This window comes from Cynocephalus volans, chromosome 1, assembly GCF_027409185.1.
Source record: "Cynocephalus volans isolate mCynVol1 chromosome 1, mCynVol1.pri, whole genome shotgun sequence".
NCBI lineage: Eukaryota > Metazoa > Chordata > Mammalia > Dermoptera > Cynocephalidae > Cynocephalus > Cynocephalus volans.
The window spans coordinates 65,367,549-65,381,675 of NC_084460.1; the positions used below are offsets into that span (position 1 = coordinate 65,367,549).

Below are 14,127 nucleotides of genomic sequence, written 5' to 3' on the forward strand. Positions count from 1 at the left end.
TACATAGAAAACCTAAGGAAACTACAAAACAGATACAGAACAAATAATGGCATTTATCCAGACCAGGACCCTAGTGAAGTATGGAAAAATCAATTGTATTTCTGTAGAACAGCAAGAAACAATTGGAAAATATAATTAGTTTTTAAAATCTCAATGGCACTGTAGTAGAATCACTACATTGAAAACACAAGTATTTCTCTCAGTACCTACAGAACACCTAAATAAATAGAGAGATATACTTTGATGGATTAGAAGTCTGAATATTGTTAAGCTGTTAATTCTCTCCCAATTGACCTATATATTCAATGCAGCCTCAGTCAAAATCAATGCAGTTCAAAGCAACTTCAGTTTTTAGGGAAACTGACAAGAAGATTCTAAAATATGTGTAAAAATGCAAAAGACCTGGAAGAGCCAAAACAATCTTGACAAAGAACAAAGTTGTAGGACTCACACTCTATGATTTCAAGACTTACTATAAATCTGGAGTGATCAGGACAGTGTAATATTGGTATGAGAACAAACCAGAGTCTCTCAACCTTAGCACCATTGATATGTGGGACTAGGTACTTCTTTTTTATTGGGGGCTATCTATGCACTTGGTATTTGTTCAATGTGCCCCCCAAAAGTTCATGTATTAGAAACAGTCTCCATTGTAACCGTGTTAAGAGGGTGGGAAATGCAACCCAGTGGCCCAACCCACAGGGAGAATTACACTTACACATGCCACATCTAGGGGTGGGCAGGTATGGGCATAGCCCACATGACTGCCTTGATCCAGGGTGAGGCATATGCAGAATCTTCCAAGAGGCAGAAGCCAGGATACCCAAATAGAGTAAGGAGGAAAATTCCCAGTCACCACCAATCCATCCCTAAACCAGGGAAAGCAAGGACCTAGAAGGTGCCTCTGCCTATAGGAAAGAGGAAAGAGAAACCCCACCCATGGAAATGCATTGAAACTAAGGGGCTCCAATATACACCAGTACACATATCAGGGTCACAGGACACTAGCCAGGGAGCCAACAAGCCCACCCAGAGTCATCCACCCCAGCCAAAGACCAGTAGGATTCCTAGGCACTTCTCCTAAGAACTTGAGAGCTTGCCCACAACCCCTACAAGCCAGCACAGTGTAACTAACCTCAGCAATGGATCACTAAGTGCCACAGTGCCTAGGCCATGGAGGCACTCACACACAACTCTACCACTGAATAACCACACAGAGACTACACTACTGCATCTACCTGGAATCAATACTAACACACCCTACTTGACAGTCAATATAAAGCACATCTGTAGAGGAAGTCTCTCTTCAAAACCCACTCAACAGGAGAAGAAACTGCTTTATCAGATGACCAGACATCAACACAGAGATACTAGAAATATGAAAAATAAGAAAATATGACACCATCAAAGGAATACAATAATTCTCAATACCAGACCCCATAGAGCAGGAAAGCCATGAAATGACTGAAATGGAATTCCAAGCAAAAATCTTAAGGAAACTCAATAAGATATAAGAAGACTCAGATGACACAACAAAATGAGAAAAAGTATCCAGGATATGAAGGAAAAAATTTACAAAGAGATTAATACCTTAAAAAAGAATGCAGCAGAACTCCTGGAACTGAAAGATACATTCAATGAAAAAAAACTGCACATTTAAGCAGCAGGTTGAAGCAAGCAGAATAAAGAATTTCTGATCTTGAAGGCAGTCTTTTCAAAATAACCTAGGTGGACCAAAAAAGGGGTAAAAAAATAAAAAAGAAAATCTAAAACAGCTAGTAGATGACCATAAGAGCACAAACATCCAAATCAATAGTGATCAAAAAGGGGAGGAGAAAGGAAAAGATGTTGAAAACCTATTCAATAAAATAATAGTGGAGAAATTCCCAGGTATAAAGAGAGACATGGACCTTCATATCCAGGAGGCTCAAAGATCTCCAAACAGATTTAATCTCTAAAGGTCCTCTGTGAGACACATTATCCTCACACTGGCAAAACTCAAAGACAAAGATAGAATCTTAAAAACAGCAAGTGAAAAACATCAAGTCACCTGTAAGGGAGTACCCATCAGATTAACAGCAGACTTCTCAAATGAAACTCTACAAGCCAGAAGAGAATGAGATGATATATTCAAAATGCTACAAGAAAAAAACTGCCAGCCAAGAACACTGTATCCAGTAAGGCTATCCTTCAGAAATGAGGGACAAATAGGGCACTTCACTGACAAAAGGTGCCAGAGTTCACCACCACATGACCAGCCCTACAAGAAATCCTCAAAGGTATCCTGCATCCTGAATCCAAAAAATGATCATTACAACCATGAATACACAAGGAATAACAAAATCCACTGGTAGAACAAAAATGCAAACAAGAAAGAGAAAGAAACTATTTTACCACCTCAAAAAACCAACAAACACAGAAGACAGACAATAAAAGGGGAAGATAGGAACAAAAGATATTTAAAACATCCAAATGAAAATCAGTAAAGTGACAGAAGTAAGACAATACCTTTTAACAACAACGCTAAATGTAAATGGATTGAATTCCCTGTGCAAAAGTTGTAGACTGACTGGATTAAGAAGCTAGACCCAACTATATGCTGTCTTCAAGAGACTCATCTCACATCTAAGACACACACAGACTGACTAATAGTGAAGGGATAGAAAAAGATATATAACACACAAATGGAAAACAAAAAAGAGCAGGAATAGCTATTCTTAAGTCAGAGAAAATAGACTTTAAACCAAAAACCATAAAAAGAGACAAAGAAGTCTAGTATGTAATGATAAAGGGATCTATCCAGCAGGAAGACATAAATAAATATATATATGCACCCAACACCAGAGCACCCAGATATACAAAACAAACACTACTAAACCTAAAGAAAGAGATAGATCCCAATATGATAACAGTTGAGAAACTGAACACCCCTCTCTCAACATTGAGCAATCATCTAGGCAACAAATCAACAGAGAAATAGGATATAAACTACAGTTTAGACCAGTAGGACCTGGCCAATATCTACACAACATTTCATCCTTTTCCTCTTTCAGATCCTGTATACTTTTCCTCATTTCATCATGATGTCTAGCTGAGTTTTCTTGTATCTCATTCAGTTTCCTTAGAATTATCACTCGAAATTCCTTGTCAGTCATATCAAGGGCTTCTTGTTCTATAGGATCTAGAGTTTGAGATTTATTAACTTTTGGTGGTGTACTTTCTTGATTTTTTGTATTTCTGGTATCTTTTTTTTTGGTGTTTATTCATTGTGGCAAGGGGTTTCACAGTCCACCGGTTTGAGACTAATGACTAACTAGGATGTTGCTGTGGTTGCCAATTTCGTATGGCTCCCTCCGTGGCTGCTCAGTTGGCCTCTAGTGCCTTGTGTGTGTGGTTGCCTCAGGTCTTGGGCTTCTCCGGGGAGCCACCTTTCTGGTCAGCTTGGACTCTGCTGGGCTGGTGGATCACGTACCACAGGGTGTGTGATCTCTGTTGAGCTTTCACTTCCTGTGCAGGACTTCTCCCTGTTCCATGTGCTCTGGCCCAGGCTGTTAGATTGTGCAGTGGCGACCCCACCGGGTGTGTGGTTTCTGTCGAGTCTCCGCCTCCCTGGCCGCACGTCTCCCCACTCTGTGCGCACTGTGCTGGGCTGGGGCGTGTCTTCTGCACCCCTCGTCTATCAGCTGGGCCTTCAAGACCCTGCTTGGCACCGCCTCGCCCAGGAAGTCCACCAGGTTTCTGCTAGGCACAGATGACCGGTCGCTCTGGGTGCCTTTGTAGCACTGTGTAGATCTTTCTCGGATCTTGTTCACCTTTGTATCCCCCTAGCATAGACCGAATCTAGCGCCCGCCTGCAGCCAGCTCTCTGGCAGGTTCAAGCAGACCTGGGAACTCTCCTACCACACTATTCCCAACCAGAAATTCGTTAGGCTTTTTTCCAAACTGGTGGCCTCAGAGATGGTATCTGCCTCCCAGTAACAGGAAGTTTACCGGGGGCCAGAGTCCAGGGTGTGGTGGAGTGACAGTCGGCCCGCCCGTACTTCCTTGCCCTCCTGACACTGGCCGGGGACCCCCCCCACCACCAGCCCCACCAGAGAACCACAGAGGGAGTGGGAGGGGAGGCCGGCCCGCAGGCTCCGGAAAGCCCCGCGCCGGGCCAAGCAAGTGGGAAGGCTCAGTGATGGCCGAGCTGGGCGGAGCTGCCAGCACCTGGGAAAATGGAGGCAGCGCCGGGGCGGTGAGTGGCCTGGTGGTGCAGGTGGGAGCCGGGTGGGTGTCAGCCCCCCAAACAGGGCTGGTCCAGGGGTCATTCACAGGGCTGTGCCAGGTCAGGTGCTCACTCTCTGTCTCTGGTTTGTCACCTTCCCCGTTCTCGGCCACTGCCGCCTCGGGCTGTTCAGTCGTGGAGCGGCTCGGGTGCTCCCAGGAATCTTCTTTAATGCCGGCCTGAAACCTTGAATCCTGAATAGGGCAGCTGGCCGCCTTCAGCGCGGCCCCGGCCTCCGGGATCCTGTCTGCATCCACAGTAGCCCTGGTGCCGCGTTCCCTGCTTAGAGACTCGCTTTTGCAGTTAAGAAACAGTTCTTTTCCTGCTCCACACTTCAAAGCTGTTGCCTGTAAATGAGGCAGCCTCTCCTGCCGGGGGCAAAGTGGTGGTCACCCCCCACGACCAGCCAGCAGCTGCGGTCCTCCCTTAAGAGATGGCGAGAGGAAGGTCCACAAGTTTCCCGGCTGCCTGAGGCCCAGTGGCCACCTTTTCCACCTCAGCTACTCCGCGCCAACCGCCGCAGCCACCGCCATCTTGAAAACCCCAGAACATTTCATCCAACAATGACAGAATATACATTCTTCTCATCAGTGCATGCAACATTCTCCAGGATAGACCACATATTAGGTCAGAAATCAAGTCTCAACAAATTTTAAAGATTGAAATCATCTCAAGTATCTTTTTAGACCACAATGAATTAAGACTAGAGATCAATAATAAGTGAAACTCTGCAACTATACAAATATATGGAAATTAAACAACATGCTCCTGAACAACCTATGGGTCCAAGAAGAAATTAAATGGGAAATCAAAAAATTTCTTGATACTAATGAAGATACAGACACATCATACCAAAACTCATGGGATACTGATAAAGCATTACTAAGAGAGAAGTTCACTGCAATAAACACTAATGTCAAACAAATAAGAAGGTTTCAAATAAACAACCTAACACTATACTTCAAAGCACTAGAAAAAGAACAATCCAATCCCAAAATTAATAAATGGAAAGAAAAAATTAAGATCAGAGCAGAACTAAATGTAATAGAGACCAAAAAAATAATATAAAAGATCAATGAAGCAAAATTTTTTTGTGTGTGAAGATAAACAAAATAGACAAACCATTAGTTAGGCTAACTAAAAAAGGGAGAAGACCCAAATAAAAATCAGAAATGAAAAAGCTGAGATTACAACTGACACCTGAGAAATACAAAGAATCATTAGAGACTACTACAAACAACTGCACACCAACAGATGTTTAAATCTGGAGGGAATGGTTAAATTTCTGGACACATACAAACTACCAAGACTGAATAAAGAAGAAACTGAAAACCTGAACATACCAATAGCAAGTGACAAGATTGAAGCAGTAATCAGCAGTCTCCTGATAAAGAAAAGCCCAGGACTGGATGGCTTCATTGCTGAATTCAACCGAACCTTTAAAGAGGAATTAATACTAGTTCTCTTCAAACTATTCCAAGATATTGAAACAGAGGCCACTCTCCCAACTCATTCTATGAGGCCAGCATCACCTTGATACAAACATCAGACAAAGATACAACCAAAAAAGAAAACTACAGGCCAATATCTCTGATGAACATAGATGCAAAAATCCTCAGCAAAATATTAGCAAACAGAAAACAGCAACACATCAAAAAAATTATACACCATGATCAATAGGATTCATCCCAGGGATGCAAGGATGGTTCGACATATGCAAGTCAATATATGTGATACACCATATCAACAAAACCAGGGACAAAAACCATATGATTATCTCAATAGATGCAGAAAAAGCATTTGACAAAATTCAACATCTCTCCATGATAAAGACTCTCAGTGAATTAGGTATAGAAGGTAAGTATCTCAACACAATAAGAGCCATATACAACAAACCCATTGCAAATATCATCCTGAGATAAGAACTAGAACATGACATGGGTTTCCACTCTCACCACTCCTATTTAGCATTGTATTGGAAGTACTAGCCACAGCAGTCATGCAAGAGAAAGAAATAAAGGGCATTCAGATTGGAAAAGATGAAGTCAAATTGTCCCTGTTTGCAGGTGACATGATCCTATATAAAGAAAAACTTGAAGACTCTAAAAAAAAATGAAACCTCTCAGAGCTGATCAGTGATTTCAGTAAAATTGCAGGGTAGAAAATCAACTCAAAAAAATCAGTAGCATTTTTACACACCAATAATGAACTAGCCAAAAAAGAAATCAAGACAGCAAGCCCATTTTTAATAGTCACCAAAAAAATAAAATAACTAGCAATCAATTTAACCCAGTAGGTGAAAGATCTCTGCAATAAGAACTACAAATCACTGCTGAAAGAAATTAAAGAGGATACAAAAAGATGGAAAGACATTCCATGATCTTGGATTGGAAAAATTAACATTGCAAAAATGTCCATTCTACCCAAAGCGATCTACAGATTCAATGAAATCCCCATCAAAATACTAATGACATTCTTCATAGAAATAGAAAAGACAATCCTAACTTTTATATGGAACTGCAAAAGACCTGAATAGCCAAAGCAATCCTGAGCAAAAAAATAAATAAATAAAGCTGAAGACGTAACACTACCAACCTCAAATTATACTACAAAGCTATAGTAAACAAAACAGCATAGTACTGGCATAAAATAAGATACTTGGACCAATGAAACAGAATAGAGAATCCAGAAATCAACCCACATATTTACAGCCACTGATTTTTGACAAAGGCAACAAGAGCACACACTGGGGAAAAGACTAGCTGTTCAATAAATGATCCTGGGAAAACTGGACATCCATATGTAGAAGAATGACACTAGACCCATAATTCTGGCCATATATCAAAATCTACTCAAAATGGACTAAAGACTTAAATATAAGACTTGAAACCATAAAACTCCTAAAAGAAAACATAGGGGAAATGCTTCAGGAATCAGGACTGAGCAAAGACTTTATGAATAATATCCCCAAAGCATGGGCAACAAAAGAAAAAATAAGCAAATGGGATTATATCAAACTAAAAAGCTGCTGCACAGCAAAAGAAACAATTAAAAGAGTGAAAAGAGAACTTACAGAATGGGAAAAATATTTGCAAACTATGCATCTGACAAGGAATTAATATTCAGAATATATAAAGAACTCAAACAACTTAACAGTAAAAAGGCAAGTAACCTGATTAAAAAATGTTCAAAGGAGCTAAATAGACATTTCTCAAAGGAAGTATACTAACAGCCAACAGACACATGAAAAAATGCTCAGCATCACTAAGCATCAGGGAAATGCAAATCAAAACAACACTGGGATATCACCTCAGCACAATTACACTGGCTATTACCAAAAACAACAGAGAATAACAAATGCTGGTGAGGATGCATAGAAAGGAGAACCCTCCTACACTGTTGGTGGGACACATCAAACCGCCTTCTGTACACTGTGACACTCCCTGCATTTAAAGTGCACCTCACGGCCGGGCATGCTGCTGACCAGACAGTGCTCCCTCTGGACAGGGGACATGGCCCCAGCCCACCTTCTCCGAGGGTCTTTCCAGGAGCGGGTTATTATCGCTTTCTAAAAATAAATGCTCACACTGCCTCATCCTCCCAGAAAGCTAACCATCTTTCTCACATGACCTCTGCACTCTGCTCTTCAGTGACAAATTGGACAAATTCTTCAAAATTGTCTCTTATACTTCCATTTTCTCCCTTTTACTAACTGCAGTCTGGTTGCTGCCCCCAAATCCACTAACACCATTTCTTCAGAAGTGTCCAGTGACCTCGGGCTATGGTATGGGATGGCTTTTCTCTGGTCTCACTCCACTTGGTTCTCGGCAGCGTCTGATCCATTGCCCAGCCCTCTTCCTGTGCTGGCCCCAGGATGTCTCTCGGGTCCCCTCCCTCCCTTGCTCTCGCTCTCACACTCCTCTGGTGGTTCCTGGTTACTTTCTCTGCCTCGTCCTTCAGGCCTTAGGCCTCCTGACTCTTCTCTTCCATCCCATTTTGCTAAACCACTTTCACAACTCCGACATCTTCTCCGCTTCTGTCTGTACTACACAAACCTTCGTGGCCCTGGCCAACAAATCTGCTCTCTTCCTTTGCATAAATTTCCCCAAAGTGCCCTAAAATCAGCAGATCCAAATCAAGCTCATGTTCAATCTCCAAAACCTATTCCTCTTTCTAGAGTGTATCCTGTCTCTGTTAAGAAAAGCCTAGGAGCCTTGGAGTCATGTCAGTTCTCTCTCTCCGCCTTAGGGCCACTTCTAATCAGTTGCTGATTCCTGTCAACCCTGCAGCCCAGCGTCACTGGCGCCCTCCCTTCACCCGTGAGGCCGCCTCAGCTGAGGTTGCGCAGCACGGCCTGGGTCTGCATCCAGAGGCACTTATGTCTTCCCTCTCCTCGTCCTCCGAGCCCCCACGCAGAGAGCTTCCTGCTCTCTCATCTCACGAGTCCCTTGATCAAGAATCTGTAGTGCTTTCTTTTGCCAAACCCGTTAGTGTGGTCTCCATAGTCCCCACACACCCACCTGTTTCCCCAAACTTCTCTCCTAGAATGCCTTCCCCAGCACCCCGTGCTCTCCAGCCAAACAATCTCCCACTCCCCACCTCCAAGGTGGTTTATGCTCTCAACTTCCTTGTAGCATGTTTCATTTAAAATATTTACATCTGTGTCTGTGTCTCTGACACACTATAAACTCCTTGAGGAGAGAGGACATGCATCATAAATAGTGTTGCCAGATTTAACGAATAAAATCACATGATGCCCAGTTAAGTTTGCATTTCAGATAAACAGTGAAATTCCTTTCGTATCAGTATGTCCCATTTGGGGAATATTTAGGACACAATTTGGGACATATTGATCCTAAAAATTATTCATCGTCCATCTGAAATTCAAATTTAACTGGTGTCCTGGGTTCTTTTCTGGCAGCTCTATCCATTCATCTTTTTGTCCTCCAGCACTAAGCACTCTTCCTGGCACACTGCTCGAGAAAACTGTGCAGGAGTTAAAGGCGTAATACAAATGCCTTTCCACAGAGGAGCTGCTCTACGGTAAAATCGTAAATACGACAGATGAAGGAAAACAGAGTAGGTTCGAGTGGTGCGACGAGGCACAAAGGGAAAGAAAGTGCAGGGGGTGAGGAGGAGCGTCGTTGGCTGGTGGAAAAATCAGTGAGCAAAGCCTCGTGTCCGCAGAAGCTCATCTGCTCATGTATTGACATCAGCAAAGATCTTCTCTGGGATTCATTTCCAAATATATAAAATGGGGTGATTCTTCCAAGACCTCTCTTAGCCTTAAAATAAGATGAGTGAACCCTAATTTTGATCCTCCTGCATTTTACTCTGTTTCATCTGCAAAGCCTTGGTAGAAGAGGGGGAAGATCTGGGTTGTAGTTGGCGAAGAGGAATGCACTCAATTCCTGATGTGCCAGATCTTCTCGTGTGATCTTTGGGATTTGTGTGCCTGTGTAATTACTGACACACCCCAGCTCAGAGATGCCTCCACAGAGAAAGCCCAGAACACCTGAGGCCACAGTGTCACACTGTCCCCAGAAGGTGGGGTGAGCACCACCAGACCTGGAATGCCTGGGTTCAGACCCCGTTCTATGATATCATATAGCAGATGAACTCAGCCCTCTGAGATTAGTTTCCTTATGTGGGGAAAATATATACACGTCTCTGTTAGGAACTGATGTTTGTATCCCCCCAAATTCATATATTGAAATTCTAACCTTCAAGGTGGTGGCATTAGGAGGTGGGGTCTCTGGGAGGTGATGATGTCATGAGGGTTGAGCCTCAAGATGGGATTAGTGTCCTTATGAAGAGTCCTGACAGAGCTCCCTCCCCCCTTGCACCATGTGAGGACACAGCGAGAAGGCGCCGTCTGTGATCCGGGAAACAGGTCCTCACCTGTCCAGACACTGGATCTTTGGGTGTCTTCATCTGTAACTTCCAGCCTCCAAAACTGTGAGAAATTAATGTGCGTTGTTTAAGCCCCTCTCTGTGGTATTCTTGTCCTAGCAGCCCGGGCTATGACAATGTCAAAGTGCTTAAAGAAAGAGACAGAGTTTGTGGTACATAATGTGAATTACATTGGTGCTACTATTGCCATATTTTAAAAATCTCTTTCTAGCACTTTCTGGCTCCCAAACTTACTAAGGCATGTGCCCTGTATTTAAATGCCTTCTCGTTGTGTTCCATTTAGGAAGCTTTTGATGGCATGTTGTTGCAAACCTGCCTAGCACTGGTTAAAGCAAAGGTCACATAGAGCCAGTCGGAGCCCAGAGGAAGGCTATGCTGGCTGGTGCAGGGGTCAGCCATGTCAGGACCTGGGCCAGCAACCAGGCAGGAATAGAGCGTACTGGCTGTCATTCTCCAGCTGGCTGCAGGCCGATCACTGCAACTCCCAGTACCACATTCTCAGAGAAGGGCAGTGACTGGCATGGAAAGGGGTCCCTCCTTGCAGGAAGGAAAAACCCTCCTGGGGAACCCTGAGCAGGCTCTGCAAGAAGTCACTGGCAGGGTGGGGTCACATCACAGGAAGGGTGCAAAGCACTCATGTGGCTTTTATGAGCCTCTATGGTGGAGACTTCAGAGATGGGCTGAGGAAGACCATGGGGACAGCGATGTTTCCACCAACAGTTAGATGCTAATGTGGTTTTTTTTCCCCAAAAAGTATGTAAGTAGGGAACAAGCATGCCTCATCTCCTGCAACTCTACTGAAAGCTGAGAGGACACTTTTATTCTGAATATGAAATAATATGGAAAGAAACCATTTCCTGAAATCAGGTAATTAATTATGAGATTATATGAAATGCGTACTGAAAGATAAAATAATTTCTATTTTGTAGGAGGAATATTACATGCAAACACACACACACACTCAGGTATGTCTATTGCTAGTATTGTTTAGCATGTTCCATCATCCACTTAATGCAGAGAAGGAAATATGGTTTTTGATACATGGGTGCTAGTCCTGTCAGATTCCACTCATGAAAACGAACAGATGCCCTCTGTATTTGGAATGAAGACACTGAGAATGAAAAACTTGTTTGCTTAAATTTCTCCTTAATATAACCTGCATAGAATCTCTACTGCTTTTCTACAGTGACAAAAACAAAAATGATGATTATTTTGTCTGTATTTTCAAATATATTTACATACATCTAAATAGCTGAATTTAGAGGTTGGCTTAGGCATATATTTTGTTACATATATTTGTTTTTATCATGATGTAAAGTCACAAAAGAGATTTCAAGCCCACGATTCAGCAAACAACTCTGGAACAATTTACAAACGGAAAAAAAGAAAAAGAAGAAGCAGACTACTAGGAAGCCTATTATTCTCTCATATGATAACATTTTTCCTCATAGCTTTCCAAAATAGGATTTTAGTCTCATTCATGCAAGTATGACTATCTAATGTGAGCAACATATGAAAGGCAAAAACTAGAACAAAAATTTTTCATGTTATTCTAGAAAACTTTATATGGTTTTCTTTTTAAAATTTCTGAGCTACCAGCAAGTCCCTCTCTGACAACTGGGATTACAAAGCAGCAATTGTTGTTCTGAGAGTAACACCAGCGGGGCTTAAAGGCAACTTCAGGACTGCTTGGGACTGACTCCCCAGGATGGGATTCTAAGGGGCAGACGCCAGGAATGTCGTGGAGGGAGAGGTGCATCGAAGGCCTTGAGCATGTGTCGTGTGGCAGAGAGCAGTGTGACCCGCTTTTCAACCTCCACTGCCCCTCCCAGTCCTAGTTCTCAATTTTCAGTCTCCAGATCGATGATTTATAAGTAGCTGGACTCTTGGGCACTATGTTATAAAATGCTAAAATCTTATAATATTTTAAAATTTCTATTAATCCTTATGAGGCTGAGGTTTTTCTTAAAAACTATATTTAAAATATATGGTAGTAGAGGGTTGGACCTTTGGGGCTCTCTGGTTTTGTGACTCAGCAGCTGTGACCCTGGGATTAAAAGCATAGATTTTGGAGCCAGGCTGCCTAGGCCCAGAATCCAGCTGTGCCATCTGCTGTGCCTGGGCATGTGTCCTCACATTGCTGTGCCTCAGTCTCCCTATCTGTACAATGAGGATCACTAATAGACCTACTTTATACGATTAATGTGAAGATTTCATGGGTTAGGACAATGCAAAATGCTTACGAGAGTATCTGGCATAATAGCATGTAGTAAATGTTAACTATTATGAGTTTACATTTAAAAGAAAAAAATTATTACAATGGTAATGTTTCTTTAAGTGGCATACTCAATTTTGGAATAAAGAGAATCAATAGAACACATTATTTAAACCACAGAATTACAAAATACATTGATCCCTGTGTGAGTGCCACACACCAGCTACCAAACGGGTCATGAGCTCTAGTTTTGAGACTACCCTTCATGCATGGCACCAGGCACTGGTTAGAAAGTACAGATACCAAGATAGGGAGGATGAGAATCCTTCTTTTGGCTTTTCTCAGTCTAAGAAGCAACTTTAATTTGAAAATGTTAAAATGATGAAATGGTGGTATTAATCAGAAAGGAAAGCTATTAATTGGAAGAAAATAAGATAACAGTGCTACGTGGTAGAAATGCAACGTGTGAAACCAATGATTTCAAGGAAACACGAGAGGAAAGGGAAAATACAGAAAATTGACATTTTTGCAAAGACCAACATGAACCAGGTGTCTAAGCTGGGGCTCAGGGCATCCACCTGAGGCTGCACTGCCCCAGCCCCACAGCTCAGGCCTGATCCCCTGCATGTGACACTGTATTAAACACACACACACACAAGGAAAGCAAACCATGGGTACTTGCAGGGCCACGGACACGTCCACTTACCAAATTCAGCTTGGACCCCAAACTCAACAACAGTTTTGGGATGCTGTTGACATGTTACCACTCCATTGAACTTGGTCAGTTTGCGGGGGGGGGTGACGGCCAGGTCTGTGCTTACTCACCTGTCCTACTCCCTGGCATGGCCTGGGGGATCCAAGGTGGGGACAGTGCCCCCTGCTGGGCTGGTGCAGGTCCCCAAACCTGCTGCAGAGCTGACCACCTGACTGTGCCAGATGAACACAGACATCATCATGGCTCTTACACACCAAAATTAGAATCAGCTTAAAACTAATTTCTTCTCATTTGCTCTCTCTCTTTTTTGTGGGTGTCTGCTTTGAGAGGAGAGGAGGGAGGGAGAAGCTGGAGTGTGTTGTACACTTCACCTTAAAGCAAAATCTATCTTTAGCAGAAAGAATGACTTTAAATCTATAATTAATGGGCTTTGTTTAATCAGAATTTATAGAAACCAATCTTTTTTCTGATGTGCCATTTTCAAACGAGGAAGTAAATCACAAAGAAAACAAGTTACGTCAAGAGTTTATTTGGAAAGAAAGGACACACTTTAATGTGCTGCTGTAGAGGCAGCATTATCTACCTAATATTTACATATGTTTTTATACACAGGCCTGTGCAATGATATTTAATGTTTCTATTATGATCCAAAACAGGAAAGAAAAACAATTCATAATTTCTGTCCACATTACTGCAGTTTTTGATCAAATAAAATGAATGTTTACTGCATTCTGGAAAGATTGTCAATAAAACTCAAAGGAAAAGGGTCCAATTAGCCAGAAGTTTAAGCTAAACTTCTTTCTGCCATATGTTCCCAAGGTTTTCCTATACTTTTAACATTTTAGAAAAGAGCCAGAAGGAAGACCAGACAACACTGATTTTTAAGGGAGTTTGGAAGAAACTGATCATTATGTTAATAAAATGGATTTAATCCCCCAGTCTACTCTTTATATCTGCCTGTATTGCATAATCTGGACCACCTTGCTTAAGTTAAAGCTAAAAGTGAGACTTTTATTC

General features: G+C 42.3%; 1 protein-coding gene across 1 annotated transcript in view; it reads left to right on the forward strand.

Annotated features, from left to right (window-relative positions):
• DLGAP2 (DLG associated protein 2) overlaps positions 1–14,127 on the forward strand; it is a 215,229-nt gene that overhangs the window by 124,043 nt on the left and 77,059 nt on the right. The gene's annotated exons all lie outside the window — the stretch shown is intronic.